The following is a 14,478-nucleotide window of genomic DNA, read 5'->3' as shown; positions in this document are numbered from 1 at the left end:
TTCACCCATCACCACGCAACTTTGTAGGCATATGACCACACATAATCTGAGGGGACCCCTCCATTATTGACCCCATCAAACAAAATGGGGGTGCTAGAGAGTTCATTTCTTATCTAGGCCTAACCGCCATATGGATTTTTACTAAACTTGGTAGATATGTAGAACAGGACGCCTCAAGATGACTGGAGAAATCTATTTTTTTGTTATAACAACAGAAAAATGGCTAAAATGTGACAGATGGCTGTAGCTGCAGTCGTACTATCAAATTCACAAACACTCTGTCTGAATACATTGCTCTTCTTAATAAGTTCAGTTGACTATTTAATCTGCAATTTCCTATGACCTGTATATAACACACACCATGTAAAACTGTACGTGGGCAACTGTGCACTCAATGGGTATGGACTAGTTATCTTGATTTTAGTGTTGGCCTTCCTTATGACATGTTATTTGTTTTATTCTTCTTGTGTTTTAAATGTGTTCAGTTTTATTGTACAACACTTTGTAACTGTTTTGAAAGGTGCTATATAAATAAAGTTTATTATTTTAATTTATTAGTTTGTAAGGTTATACGAGCCAAAATGGTTGGGAGCCACTGGTTTATTTTAAACACTGCATTGTATTTTATAAGCACATAGTATGTTTCTTATGTAATATCTTAATCTAATAAGTAACTGCAGCTAAAAGCTGAAGATAAATGTAGTGGAGTAGAAAAGTACAATACTCCCACCTTAGGTTCAGTGGAGTAGAAGTAGAAGGCAAAAATGGAATGGAAAAAATGTACTTACTTACCAGGCAAAGAGTCCAAATGCAGAAAATCCAGGTCCAGTTCAATGATTTATTCAGTGCAAAGACAAGTGCTTTAACTGGCAGCGTAGCTAAACAAAAAAGTAGCTGAGAATCCAGGTTTATAGTTCTTTAAGTTTACAGGCTCAGGTGGCTGAAAACTAGAACACAAAACAAAATGACAACTGACTGGAGAAAAGGGGGCTGGTATCTGACAGGGTGATTAGGAAGTAGACACAGGTGAGCAGGAAGAGGTGGGAGTCAGGTGACGTGGAGGAGCAAAGTCAGAGGGCATCTGGTGGACAGGTGGAGAATGACAATTAAGCTGAAGAGAGATACAGGGGCTTTATGAAGTGGCTGGCATGAGGGATGGAAAGGGAATTTGGGCAAAAATAAAGATTCCTGAGGAGGCTGTAGTGATAATTTCATTTCATTTCTTGGCATATTTATCATTGAGAAGCTGCATATGTGTTCACATTTGTCCTGTAATTTTTGCTTATTGGGAGCAGTGGTGGAAAGTAACTAAGTACATTTACTTTGGTGTTGTATTTAAGCCCAATTTTAGGGTACTTTTACTCAACTTTTCTGCTACTTTAATCTTTTATTCCACTGTGCTGGATTTCAGTGTGTAACATTTAGAGGGTTTAGTGACATCTAGTGGTGAGGATTGAAGATTGCAACCTGCTGAAACTTCTCCTGGGTAGAATTTCTTTAGTGTTTATTGCTCAGGTGGTTTTTAACCAAGAGATGAATTATCCACAGAGGTTTCTTCGTCTCCAAACAAATGGACCTGGGGCTGTATTCACAAACATCATGAGAACACTCTCAGTCTAGCCTAAAAATGTTAAGTAAGGAGTCCTAGCTTAGGAGTGACAGAATTTTTATCTTATTGAGGAGGTGTGGTTGACCCTGTTGCTAAGTATGATGCCCTCTTAATAGATGTGATTGGTTGTCATGGACACGCCCTTTTGTGAGCCTGCAAGGTGTGGACACCCAGTGGAAATGAAATGAACTGCATCAAAATACAAGACTGAAAGTGTTGTGATTGTTAGCGTGATCACTCTGCTGATGGAAGGTTGAGACAGACTCAAGTCATCACTGCTGCACTGTTGCATTTTTCCAGTTTTTCAAACTTTAGTGCTGTGATCATTTAAATTCTGACGTTATAGCGTCATTACACTGGGTGGGAAATGCGTGCTAATCCCTAATGAGGTTGACTACAAATATTATCCCATGCACAATCTAATTTGTAGCATTTCATTTTGTTACTGTCATCCAGCGTTTTGAAAATATTTTTCTCCGACCTCTTTGTGTTTCCACCATTTTCTCCTCTGATTAAGAAACTCTTGAAAGTCCCCCTCCCTGCTCCTAACAGTTTTCACCTTAGGAGCTCTTTTAAGGTCTAGATGCTCTGTGAATAACTTCTATCTTTACAAGGACCTAGTCTTAACTTAAGGGGAAATTGAGAAAACGTCACAATACTGAGAATTTTCTTAGAATGTCGTCACAAAGAGCAACTCTTAGCACTAGGACACTGTGTGAATACGGCCCTCACACATCCTGTAAAATTCACCTAAAACACCTATCCAAGGCATACCCAAAGTAAACTGAAAGCTGCTCTTGTTCCATTTTAGTACATGTACATGCACGGGCCTATTTGAAAGGTAACACTGAGGTTTTTTCCCCTACAGTCATAACCACTGTAAGTGCTTGAGTGTCATTGAGTTATCTAAGTTTCAACACTGAAATAATTAGCTGGGGCCATATCATGAAGCCTGACTTAGTCAGAATGGAAAGTAGATAACGATATCACAGAAAATAAACATTTTCCACGTGTTTATCTGAGTTTTTTTTTTCCAGGCGCTTTAAAAAAAAAAAAAGGGTAAAACAATGTACTGAATGTGTGACTAGGAGTGAAAACTAATCCTCACAGAGAGAAATGTCCATTTAGGAGCGTATTGTTTATAAAAACACTTCTAGAAAACCTAAATTCATAAGAAAGACAGTTTATTCCCCTTGAGCCAACATAGAACTTATTTGTTTATCATTCCTGCACATGTATAAGAGTCTGTGGTGCCAATAAGGGGTAAAAAGTTGCTGTGGCCCTTCGGAATGTCACGGACTACAAGACCCATAAGCCTCAAGTGAGGTTGGACGATCTCTAGCCTTTTAACTAGGGAGCGGGTCCTTGTCCATGCTGCCATGTTGCACTGCCAAAACACTGGCTCTACATAGGGCCATTTGCATTTAGTGTCAGCCACCGTAGTGAGCAGCCCCTCCTTGACGAGCCACATCTGTAAAATACTGATTTTTTTTTACATGAAACTCCTTTATTTGGTGTTTTCACCAGTGTAATAAGCAGCTCATTTTAAGGTAGCAAAAACACAATGATTCATATTTGCAGGTGAATATATATATATATATATATATATATATATATATATATATATATATATATCACATTTCTGCCAATATGCCCCCTAAATACAGACTGAAGCTTTAACAATGTAATGTGCATGTTCAAATTAAATATACAAAATATAATCAGCATTTTATTATCAAAGGACAGAAAATATATACTGAACTGATTTCTGAGGGGAATTCACAAGCTATCCAGAGGTATATAAAATAGTTAAAATGAGCTTTTACCAGCTGCAACATTAAAGTGATGCACATATTAGTGCATCAATAATTATAATCCCATATTATACATATATTATTCTGAAATGGGCCATTCTGCGTAATGAGTACTTTAAAGTTTAGTACTTTGAAGGAATACTTAACCCACAAAATGACCAACTGTAAATGAGTCATGCTGTGTTACCTTGAAATTGTGAAGAAAACTTAGTTTATCTTGCATGCCTTCTGTAAATGGCAAACATATTGATTTATTGATTGATTGGGGACCACATTTAAAACAGCTAATCTATATCAAAACATCCATTTTCACTAAAACATCACTGTTTGAAACTGAACTGAAAGGGAAACTTACCTTTGCTCTCTTCAGAGCCAAACTCAAAAACTAAGTTTGTTTTTTTAGCAAAACAAATATGTTTGGGAAGTACTGAGCATTATGACTAGATAAATAAGACATGTTTTGATATAGTTTTGCTGTTGTTAAACGATAAATATGTTCACCATTTTCTATGTAGGCATACAAAAAAAACAAAGTTTCCTTCTTGATTACGAAGGTAACAAGGCATGACTCATTTACAGCGGGTCATTTTGTCAGTGAAGTATTCCTTTAAGTCTATTTTAATACCTCTACTTTTGTACGTTTGATGTTGTTCCTAATGTGTATGCAGGACTTTTACTTGTAAGAGAGTATTTCTACAATGTGGTACTGTTACTTTTACTTAAGTAAATAATCTGAGTACTTCTTCCACCACTGTTTGGGAGCAGACACTGCACATCTAGTTTAATGTTTACTGACAGAAACGACTTGTCCATACTGGTGACTATTTAGATCTCAGCAAAGTGCATTATAAAATATGTGAAAAGCCGTATTAGCAGTATTAACAAGAGCTTCTTGGTGTCAGGTCTTCTGGGACAGGTCTGCTCTGTGTCCCCAGAGTCAAGACAAAACATGGAGAAGGTGCATTTAACGTTTAGTTTTTATTCTCCATGTATCTGGAACTCCTTTGTGGCTTTTATTAGACAGGACAGGTTGAGTGTGAAAGGGGGAAAAGAGGGGACGACATGCAGTAAAAGGCTACAGGACAGAATCTAACCTGAGGCCACTGCAGCAAGGACACAGCCCTCGTAAATGGGACATGTGCTCCATGAGGTGAGCTGCTGGGCGCCCCAGCTCTCAGCTCTTTTAAATCAAGGCTGAAGACTCTTCTGTTTGCTGCTGACACATTAAATCAAATATTAATTAATTTCTTACACTACACTCCAACTTCTACTCTTCTATTTTACACCTGTGTTAGTATATTTAAATTTTTTATTTTCTATTCTTTACGTCCTTTTCTAACGTGTTTCTTTTACGCCTTGTCTTGATGCTTTTCATGCTTCATGTAGAGCACTTTGAATTTTCTTGCTGCTGAAATGTGCTTCATAAATAAACCTGCCTTCTCATTCTATAAATCTGGCACTCATTCACCACTGAACAGATGCACTCAGTGGATGCAATTCTGACTGTGCGCTGTGCTGCAGTGCAGTTTCCTTACAGGGACCACAGGGGGCGGTACAAGCCTTGCTTTAGAGAGCAGGCGAGCTGTCCTTAAACAACCTCGCTGCTCCACAACATAAAAGATAGAGGCTACTGTACCGCTGCGTTGCGGTACAGTACATGCTGTCCTTGTTCTTTAGAGAACAACAAAAAAACAAAAAAAACAGCAGCTGCAGCAGAAACATCAAACAACATAACAACTGGTACACAAGACTTTAATAGACCGACATAAACATATGAAATGTGATCGGCTCCAGGTAATTTGCAAAATATGTAAAATTCACCACATAGAAAACACAAGATGTTGGCACATTGAGAGTAGGCACATGAGTTGGTACAGTACACAGGCTGCTTGTTCTGCCGCTTCCAGTAAATATTTTATACACTTAAACACCATCCTCTGCGTCATGGAATGTACATTTACTGAGGCACAAATGTCATTTAAGTTTCTCATTTTACATTTTATACCCATTTGCTTTGCCAACAATGAGACAATGTCACTATATATATGTAGCTTTTTGTTTTCCCACCCGTTAGACCTGCTGTTTCTTTTCTTTATTAGTAATATCTCTACAGTACACAGTGTTTTATTTAGGCAATCTCAATGTACAGCTATCTGTGATATATCAAACACTGATGCATTTCAAAAACTGGCTTATTGTGTTAAAGAAAAAACAAATGTTTGTAGAAAATACCTTTATACAGAACTTGTCAAAGTAAAATATATAAAAGAAATCTTTTTACTGTTAATTCTGAAACTCTGTAACTCTGAAACAATATGTAAAATGCAACATATACGTCATCTGGGAATAAAACTCTGCATTTAGGATATGTGTGAAAGAATAAAGTTGTGTATTAGCTTACTTACAGTGTCCTTATATTTAATACTACAAAATAATCAAGCAGATCTCCAGCGAAATGGTGTCAGACCTGTTTTAGTATTAGTCTTGTGAATGATGTATGACATACACCTGATATGGATTTATTTTTTTTTATTAAAGGTCCAGTGTGTAGGATTTAGGGGGAGATATTGACAGAAATGTAATATAATAAGTATGCTTTCTGTAGTGTATGATCACCTGGAAATAAGAATCGTTGTGTTTTTGTTACCTTAGAAAGAGCCGTTTATATCTACACAGGAAGCAGGTCCTCGTCTACGGAGATCGCCATTTTGCACCGCCATGTTTCTGCAGTAGCCCAGAACAGACAAACCGAACACTGGCTTTAGATCGGGCTATTTGCATTTTCATGTTGGGTACCGTAGTTAGCAGCCCTCCGCAAGGACAGCATCGGACGTGGATTTTTTTTTTTTTAACGTGGAACTGCTTTATTCAGTGTTTTTACCGGTTTAAATCACCGGGTCCGTTTGTGTTGGGAAGACAGAGACCTCTGCAGATCATTCGGCTCATGATAAAAACCTCCTGAACTTCTGGATCTTAAGTCATCAGAGGAAAAAAGATGAGCACACATTTGCAGGTGCTGGGCGTGCAGCCTGTCTCCGACACGCCAAACAGCATTGACGAAACACTGATTTGTAAAGTGAAACTGCTGTATTAGGTGTTTCTACTGGTTTTAATCACCTGGTCTGTTTGTTCTGGAGAGGAAGAGACCTCTGCAGATGATTCGGCTCACGATAAAAACGTCCAGAACAATAAACACTTGGTTGCAATCTGCAATCTTCACTGCTTGTTGTAAGTAATATATTATAGGCAATTGGGCTTGCTTGAGGTTCTTGAAGATGTTTGACCTCCCATCCAAGAAGCTTCTTCAGTTCTGAACTGAGCAAGACTCTTGGATGAGAGGTGAAACATCATCAAGAAACTCAACCAAGTTCAACTGCCCTACAATATACTGTAGTACTCAGAGCTACCATGACCTGGATGATTGAGAATCTTCACCAACATCTCACTGCTTGATGCCACTAAATCCCCCTAAACCTCACACACTGTTCCTTTAAAAAGTTTGACTCCGACACCCACTGTGCAATAACCTCTTAAAGGAATAGTTACACATTTTTAGAAATACTCTTCTTTGCAGTCTTGCTGAGAGTTGGCTGAGTGGATGGATACCACCCTCATGTCTCTGAGCTGGAGACAGCAGCGGTTAGCTTAGCTTAGCATAAAGACTGGAAACAGAGGGAAGCAGCTAGCATGGTTCTGTCTGAAGGCAACAAAATCCACCAATCAGTAACTCTAGAGCTCACCGATAAACATGTAATGTCTTATGTGCTCCTTGTTTGTTTGAGCTGTACAAAACGAAGTCTTAAAACAGTAATTTGAGGTTTTACGGGGGAGTATTTCTTGATTGGGTGCTGTGACTTCCTGGAGTCACTGTGTGGTTGCTAAGCAAAAAGTGCTCCTAGGCTGTGTCCGAAATCACTCCCAATTTACTATACAGTGCTCAGTATTTACCCTCCGCCATTTCATTACAGTGTAAGTGTGAATTTAATGCATTATACAGTGCTCTCAAAAAACATGCATAGGTGGAATAAAAAAAAACCTGTGTGCATGGCACATACCAACCTGTTCTCATTCTCAGGCGTCAAATACAGGCACTTTGTCACAACCCTTGGCGTCATGTGACTCAGAGCTAGAACACACTGTAACATGTCGTGAACCAGCCAAGGTTAGATTCAGACAACATAACAGATCATGTTTAAGGTTAAAATAAGTACGTCTTTTATGTAATGTAACGTAAATATATCACGTTACAGATGTCAGCAACTCGTGTATGTAAATTGTGTAACGACATGTAAAAACAACACTGGCTTTTGGTTTCACATGGGGCGAAGGTACGTAAGTTACGTAATGTTGCGTTAAAATGACATTCCCACAGGACACAAACTGTGGTCTCCTGGATTAAAGTCCGGTTTTGTTTGACCCATCCACCTCCACTCCTTCCCACTCTACACGGACTTTCTTGCTCTTTGAACTACGTCACTTTCTTTAAGTGTCAACTTTTTCCACAGATGGGTTTACAGTGGAGTTAGTTGAAAACCTGGTGTGTCCCATAAAGACGCAACAAGGTGCCTTTGGCGTTGAGATGACATGCGAGGGGCGTGACAAGGTGGCAATATTTGACGTTCTGGGAATGAGAAGGGGCTGCATGGACACTGCTTTCTGCAAACAATCCCACAGAGCAGTGGATCAAATTTTATAGAAAACTACCGCTGAGCGACTCTACTTGTGGCGGTGATCACAAATCACTTTGCTGATTTGATCTGAATTGTTTGGTTCGGTTCACTGGCTGTGGTTTGTTCACTTTTCTTCAAAGCTAAGCATTTTTCTGTTCTGCGCAATTTCTCAGTTGTCAGTTTGTAAACGCCGGTTATGAAGCAGATAGATTTGCTTTGTTTCTCCAGTTATCTTCAATTAGCCCAGAGCTTTCATATTACACATATGGGAATCTATGTATCGCAGAGGACACTTTAAGTCCACATGTTTACTACATTTGCTACGCTAGAGCTAAAAGCATTGTTATTTAATGAGGTAAAAATGAATCCATGTGATATCTCATGCAAATATAAATACAGTAGAAACCTGTGTCTGTGGATATGAGGTGTCTGCCAGGAGGGGTTAAAAAATGAAACTGTGACACAAACTAAAACATAACCAAATCCATTTTCTTTCTCCCCCTTTGAAGCAGAGTTTAGCTCTTCATTCATCAGCGTAGTCGTTACTGTAACAACTGAATCTCTTCTTCCAACACAGCAGCGTCTCTGCCAGCCGATCTGTGAAACTGAGGTAAGACAGTATTAACCCTCTGGACTGCATCTGTGGTTTATGTCGTTAGCGTTTTCTCTGGGAGAGAAGATGGGAGCCACTGTTCTTTGAGCGACTTCAGAGTTAAGAAGTCAGAGGAGTTCATGTACTGTGAGGAGACGGTGTGTGTGTGTGCTGGCTGGTGTTTGCCTCCGCTCTTCTCTCCTCTGAGTGTTTCTCCAGGTTCTGCAGATCCTCCAGCATCTCCTCAATCAGAGGGGGCATGGAGCCCGGGATCTCCATCTTCAGGGTCACCACCCGCTCAGCTCCTGTGGAAATATACATGTATTAGATAATGTGCGACAGCAGGACGACTACCTCCAATCACAGATCTTAAAGTTACAGAAATTATTTGGTTAAAATAAACAAAGGACTTTAGCAGGGTGTTGCTTTCTGACCTTTGGCGCTGATGCTGCGCAGGTCAGTGATCTTCATGAGGGCTTTGGGGAACATGAGGGGCATGCTGGGCCGCCGTTTACGGGAGTAAATCTTCAGCGCCTCCAGCAGCGGCTCCTGCAGCACCTCCACCTTAGACGGCTCCTCCAGGTCCTGTCGGTCTGTTCAGACAGACAGGAAACACAGGTGAATGTTTAGCATGTTAAAGGAATAGTTAATACCTTACATGTAAAAGTTTGTAATTTTTTCTGAGCTTCAGCACCTCCAGAGACGAGACAGATGGCGCTGAGCAGGCCGCTCTCTGTGTCGTCCATCTGCAGCGGGAGCAGCTGGCCGGCAAATGTGAAGACCTGATCTGTCAGCGGTCCAAATCCTGCATTGTGGATCTGAGTGCGAGTCAGGGTCAACCCGTCAGAGAAAGTCATAGTGTCCTTGTCAGGAGTGTAACGAGTGCAAATCCTCAGGATCTGGATTTAAGAAGAACAGAATGAGGAAGAGGAAGATACATAAAAGATAATCAGGTCATGATGCATCATGAAACTGTGGCACGTAGTGTTGTCATATGGGACAGGAGCAGCTGCAGGACGGCTTTGAAAATCATTTCAAGCTGGGTGTCATGTTTGTATTTGTGCACTTGCCAGAACTGAAGGTAAATTAAATCCCCTTAGTTAGATAGCTCTACTGACCTAAGAGTTATTTCCTGACAATGGTGATTAGCCACACTGTTGGATGATTTTTTTTTAGGTAATTTTAGACTTAATTTTATGCCCAAAATTTAAAAAACAAGGACTTCAGTAGCAGCTGCAGGTCGTACGTCATCCTCCGAGCTTGTGCAGGCGCACTGTCATGCCTCTTTGCATCAACTGATAAACATCAATCATTGTAAGCTAGCTTGTCAACTTATCTTTTATTTTGGCCACACTGAAGACGTCACTGGATCCGGACTGTTCACTACGTGCCATGGAGTGTAACTTTCTACTGGCTACACCTGCAGCGCACATACAGCGTACGGGTCAAAGCAAAGCAAGACAGTGAGCTTTGGGGTTGTGTGGGATTGTTTCTTTAATGTTTAAACCCAGCACAGCGCTGAGAAACTGCAACTTTTTCACCTAGTTCATGTACGATATGGGCAAGTTAACATCTGAAGACTACAGCAGGCTACACTTTAAACTTGAGATCATATTTGAGACTTTTCATATGTCATGCAGAGCCATTTAAACATCCATGTTAACTCTGGCTCAGTCACACTTTCATTAATGTTGTGCTCTGCTGATTAAGAATTATAAACACAAGTTAGGACAGCATGCACGGCCCACTGGACCTTTGTGTTTTTACTGCACTGTAACATATTCTAAGTTCACCCTGGTGCACAGTGTCGGGGAGAGAGTGACAAATATGAAGACCAAACAAGGAGAACCTGGCAAACAAAAGTCACACAGCACCACATCTGGGAAAAAAACGTGTGAAAACTCAACGGAGCTTCTGAGGACACACGGCACTCCCCTGGTGCTATCAGAGAGCGTCACAGTCAGTGATCCGGCCCTGATGGTGACGCTGACAGACAGGCTTGGCAGTGAGCGACAGAGGAAGCAGAGGGAGGATGAAGGGGGATAAAACAAGCGTCACACTCTGCCCGAGGGCTGCTGTCTGTCTGCCAGCCGGCCTGTCAGTTTGTCTTTGGCATGAATGTGGGCCGACGGCACCAGTCACGATCCACACAAGGTGTGAATCACAGTAGGAGCTGCGTATGTGTGTGTGCAGAGTTTAGAGAATCTTATGTGGGTTCAGGTAAAATGAATAAATGTAAAGCTGACTCTTTCATCACAACATTTGTGCTACAGTAATCTTAGGACACACAGAGACGTACCAGGATGTCCAGGCAGGCAGTTTTGAGCAGAGTGATCTGGTCGGCGATGGTCAGGCCGGTGAAACCAGGCACTCGCTTGGCGAACTCCACCACCTTGATGATGCACTTGGTGGCGAGCTCGCTGAACTTGTCCCACAGCCCGAGGTCCAGCTGGATCCTGTGGTCTGAGCTGGAGTTCTGGACGGAGGATCAGAATCAAAATCAGCATCAGAATAAGGTTTTCTATCAATTATACAACAGGTGGATCTGACCAGGCAACCTAATTGGCCAACTAGACATTTAAAACACGATGATATCGGCGTGACAGCACACCTTCCTCATCAGTAAATATAATATAATTTCCAAGGCGACATTGTAACTTTCAGAGCTGAATCAAAAACCAGTCGGCTACAAGGTGCTTTTTTAATTTATAATTTTTTTGCTCACTTTCAAGCCCAGTTCAGACCAAAAGATTCACGATGAGACGAAACCGTTTTAGAAGTTGCAGCGGTGTGACCTTGACGTCTGAGCTCGACTGAAGCCGGCTGATGGCGTCAAAATGCACAAATGTCTCCACTGTGACCTCTAAACTGATTAAAATAAGAAACTTTAAAAATCAAAATGTAGCATCAATAGAACAGAACAAACTGACCTCTACACAAAGTATCTAAGATATCCTTTTTGAGGGATTTAATTTAGTCACGTTAAGACTTCCGGTCTTTAAGAGTTCTGATTAATCTAAAACCAGGACGCCTTTAAAAAAGCAAACAACATACATTGTTCCTTCTGTACTTCCTGATTTCACTCATACCTCTAGGCGTTACTCACCTCTGATGACTTCAAAATTATGTGAAAACCATTCATGCTGTTATGGAAAGGACACACCCAGATCCATTATACCAGTAAGATTACTGTCTTGTGTAACACCAGGGAGTTTTTAGTTTTGTTATGAAGGAAGTTACTCATGTTTGTGTGCTGCAGTTTGCACGAACATTTCCGTGCATGTTCTTCACACGTGTTTACTGTTGACAAGAACATGTTTCTCCCGCCCTTGTTTGTATGAATTTACATCGGTGCCCACCACCTCAGTTGCTACAGTTTTGGTGAAGATTTCCATTCCCTCCTCCCAGATTCTTTCCTTCTAAGCAGGAATGGTGTTTCCCCTGGGTTTACAGATTTAGGTTTAGGTTTAGTAAATATGGAGAAACTAGCAACTAAAAATTGACTGCAAATCCTAGTAAATACCCTCCACAGTGTTTCATTTGCACATTTGTAGTTCATCTCAAACAGTGACCTACAGGGCCGAAACATTGAAGCCAGTGCTGAAGAACCAAAAGCTGCAGTTCCTCAAATGGTCACTTGAGGCTGACTGCAGAAGCCAGTTAATCCCTATAGAGCCCCTATGTTAATATGCCTGACTTCACAGCAGAAATAAACAGCCTGGTATAAAAATGATTTTGGTCTCTAGAGTTAATTTTCCCGTTCATGACAACTAAACAGGGGCTGAATTTTTATATAACTCACCTATTTACATTTTATTAAGGCTTGAAGTTATGAATAATTAAAGGCACGGCCTCTATAAGTGACAGGCTGTCTGTGAGGTGTCGCTAAGGTGTGAGTCAGATCCACCTGTCGCTCCTCCACAGCTCCAAACCAAAATAGCCAGCCAAAATGTCGAGCAGGAGCCCACAAACCAGTGGGGGATGTCAGAGTGGATATGTCCATTATTTAATGGTGCTGTCAGACCTAGAGTTGTCTCCTTTGGTCCGAATCAGGGACTACTGTATAATTGCCTAGAGTTGGTTCATGTTCTCACGGCAGCATTTACAAGAGGACCAGATCAAATGCCTTGTGTGAGAAAGCTGCTCTTGATTGGTCAGAATTTCCATGTGGGAAAAATCCAGGAAGTAAAGCAAACGTTGAAGAAGAGTACACTTGCAAGATAAATGTGACACTTTCTAATGTCACAATGGAGGGACAACTACGCAGGTTGATTTTAGCGCTGCTCATCGTGGACTATATTGCTGTCATTGTTCATTTTAGTCAAACCATACAGTTTGAAAACGAGGCGCGGCTCCAACTAGAAAACAATGTTTTGATGCACTGGATGTGCTGAATGTGCATATTAAGGCAGTACAGGAGGAGGTGCACATTAATAATCCTCCAGGACTGTAACATGCTCATGTTTAACCCAAACAATGTGTCATGTGACAGCAGTTGCTTCACATCCAGGTCGGAGCACGTTCTCACCACAAACGAACCGCACCAGAGTTCCTTTGGAACCTTCTTAAAGAGTAACCACCTCTTCAAGAAGGTCTCGGTCCGGTTGTTTTGGTGCACACCTGAGTGTGATTTCTGTGTTCACACCTGCCCAAACGAACCGCACTGAGGGGGCAAACGAACTTGAGTTCAATTGAACCGAACCAAACAGGGCAGGTGTGAAAGCACCCTGATACAGTCTATGGTGTCTATGTTTCAATGAAATTCCTCTGGAAATCAACTGCTTAAAATCTCAACTGATTAAATCCTAACTAAAATAAAAACAGTTAGTCTTAATTTTCCCCACAGTTCCTACCAAATTACACTATTCTGTTCTGGAAACCTTGTGGGAATTATTCGGAAATTACAGACTCACAGGACAAAATGTTCTTGAATACCCTTCTTTACTAATTTCCTCCAGATAATCTCTACAGTATGTCAGCTTGCTCATATTTGAATATAGATCTGCTGAGTACATATACTGTTTCCAATTTGAATAACAACAAAAAATACTAATATTAAATGATGACATTATCCCACATAAACTGATTTATCATCCTGGCTGTTCTCTCTCTGTTGAATGTCAATGTTTACAGATTTATGATTTCAAACAGTAAATAATAATTATGTGTGGTGCTTTAAATGCCACTGCCCCCGGATATCTTAAATCTCTTCTTGTTACGGATCACAGTCAACATTCCTACATTTTCCCTCAGGCTTCAGACTCATGAGAAAAAGCTCTGCAGCTCAAAACTTGTTTTGCTTCCACAGTGCCAGTTTGTGGAAAAGTCTGCTTTTGTAGATTAATAACTCACCTTGCACAGGAATGTTTAATACATAAGACATGTGGCAAGTTTTGGGACACTTTAACCACTTCCATATATATTTCCTGTTAGCGTTTTATCTTCTATTAGCAGCCACGACATAAATATCTGTTTGAATTTAATGCTATTCCTCAAATATTCCATATCTAAATCAAATGAAGCAGTGGACAGAGAGGACGGCTTTGATCTTCTCCTCTCTGCAGATTATTTTCTCTCCGTAGAGGAATATTTTTCGCATGCGGTGACTCACTGTGGTGTATTTTCCCAGCTGGCACAGAGAGGGGAAGGTCTCTCTGTGAGCCATGCAGATCTTCTCCACTATCAGGCCGAGCTCTGCCGTCAGCTCGTACGTCTCCATGATGGTCATCGTCACGGCCTCCTTCTTCCCCTTCCTGGTGTTTCTGTCGTTTCTCACTGCTGAGGAAAAGGAGG

The 14,478-nt window shown here is 40.8% G+C and overlaps 1 pseudogene; it reads right to left on the bottom strand.

Annotated features, from left to right (window-relative positions):
- Window positions 1–5,141: 5,141 nt before the first annotated feature.
- LOC126391962 (retinoic acid receptor beta-like) overlaps window positions 5,142–14,478 on the bottom strand; it is a 28,983-nt pseudogene continuing 19,646 nt past the window's right edge.

The sequence above is a fragment of the Epinephelus moara genome, chromosome 6 (assembly GCF_006386435.1).
Source record: "Epinephelus moara isolate mb chromosome 6, YSFRI_EMoa_1.0, whole genome shotgun sequence".
NCBI lineage: Eukaryota > Metazoa > Chordata > Actinopteri > Perciformes > Serranidae > Epinephelus > Epinephelus moara.
Note: the sequence above shows the minus strand (reverse complement) of the source record. Positions and strands in the feature narration are given on the sequence as shown.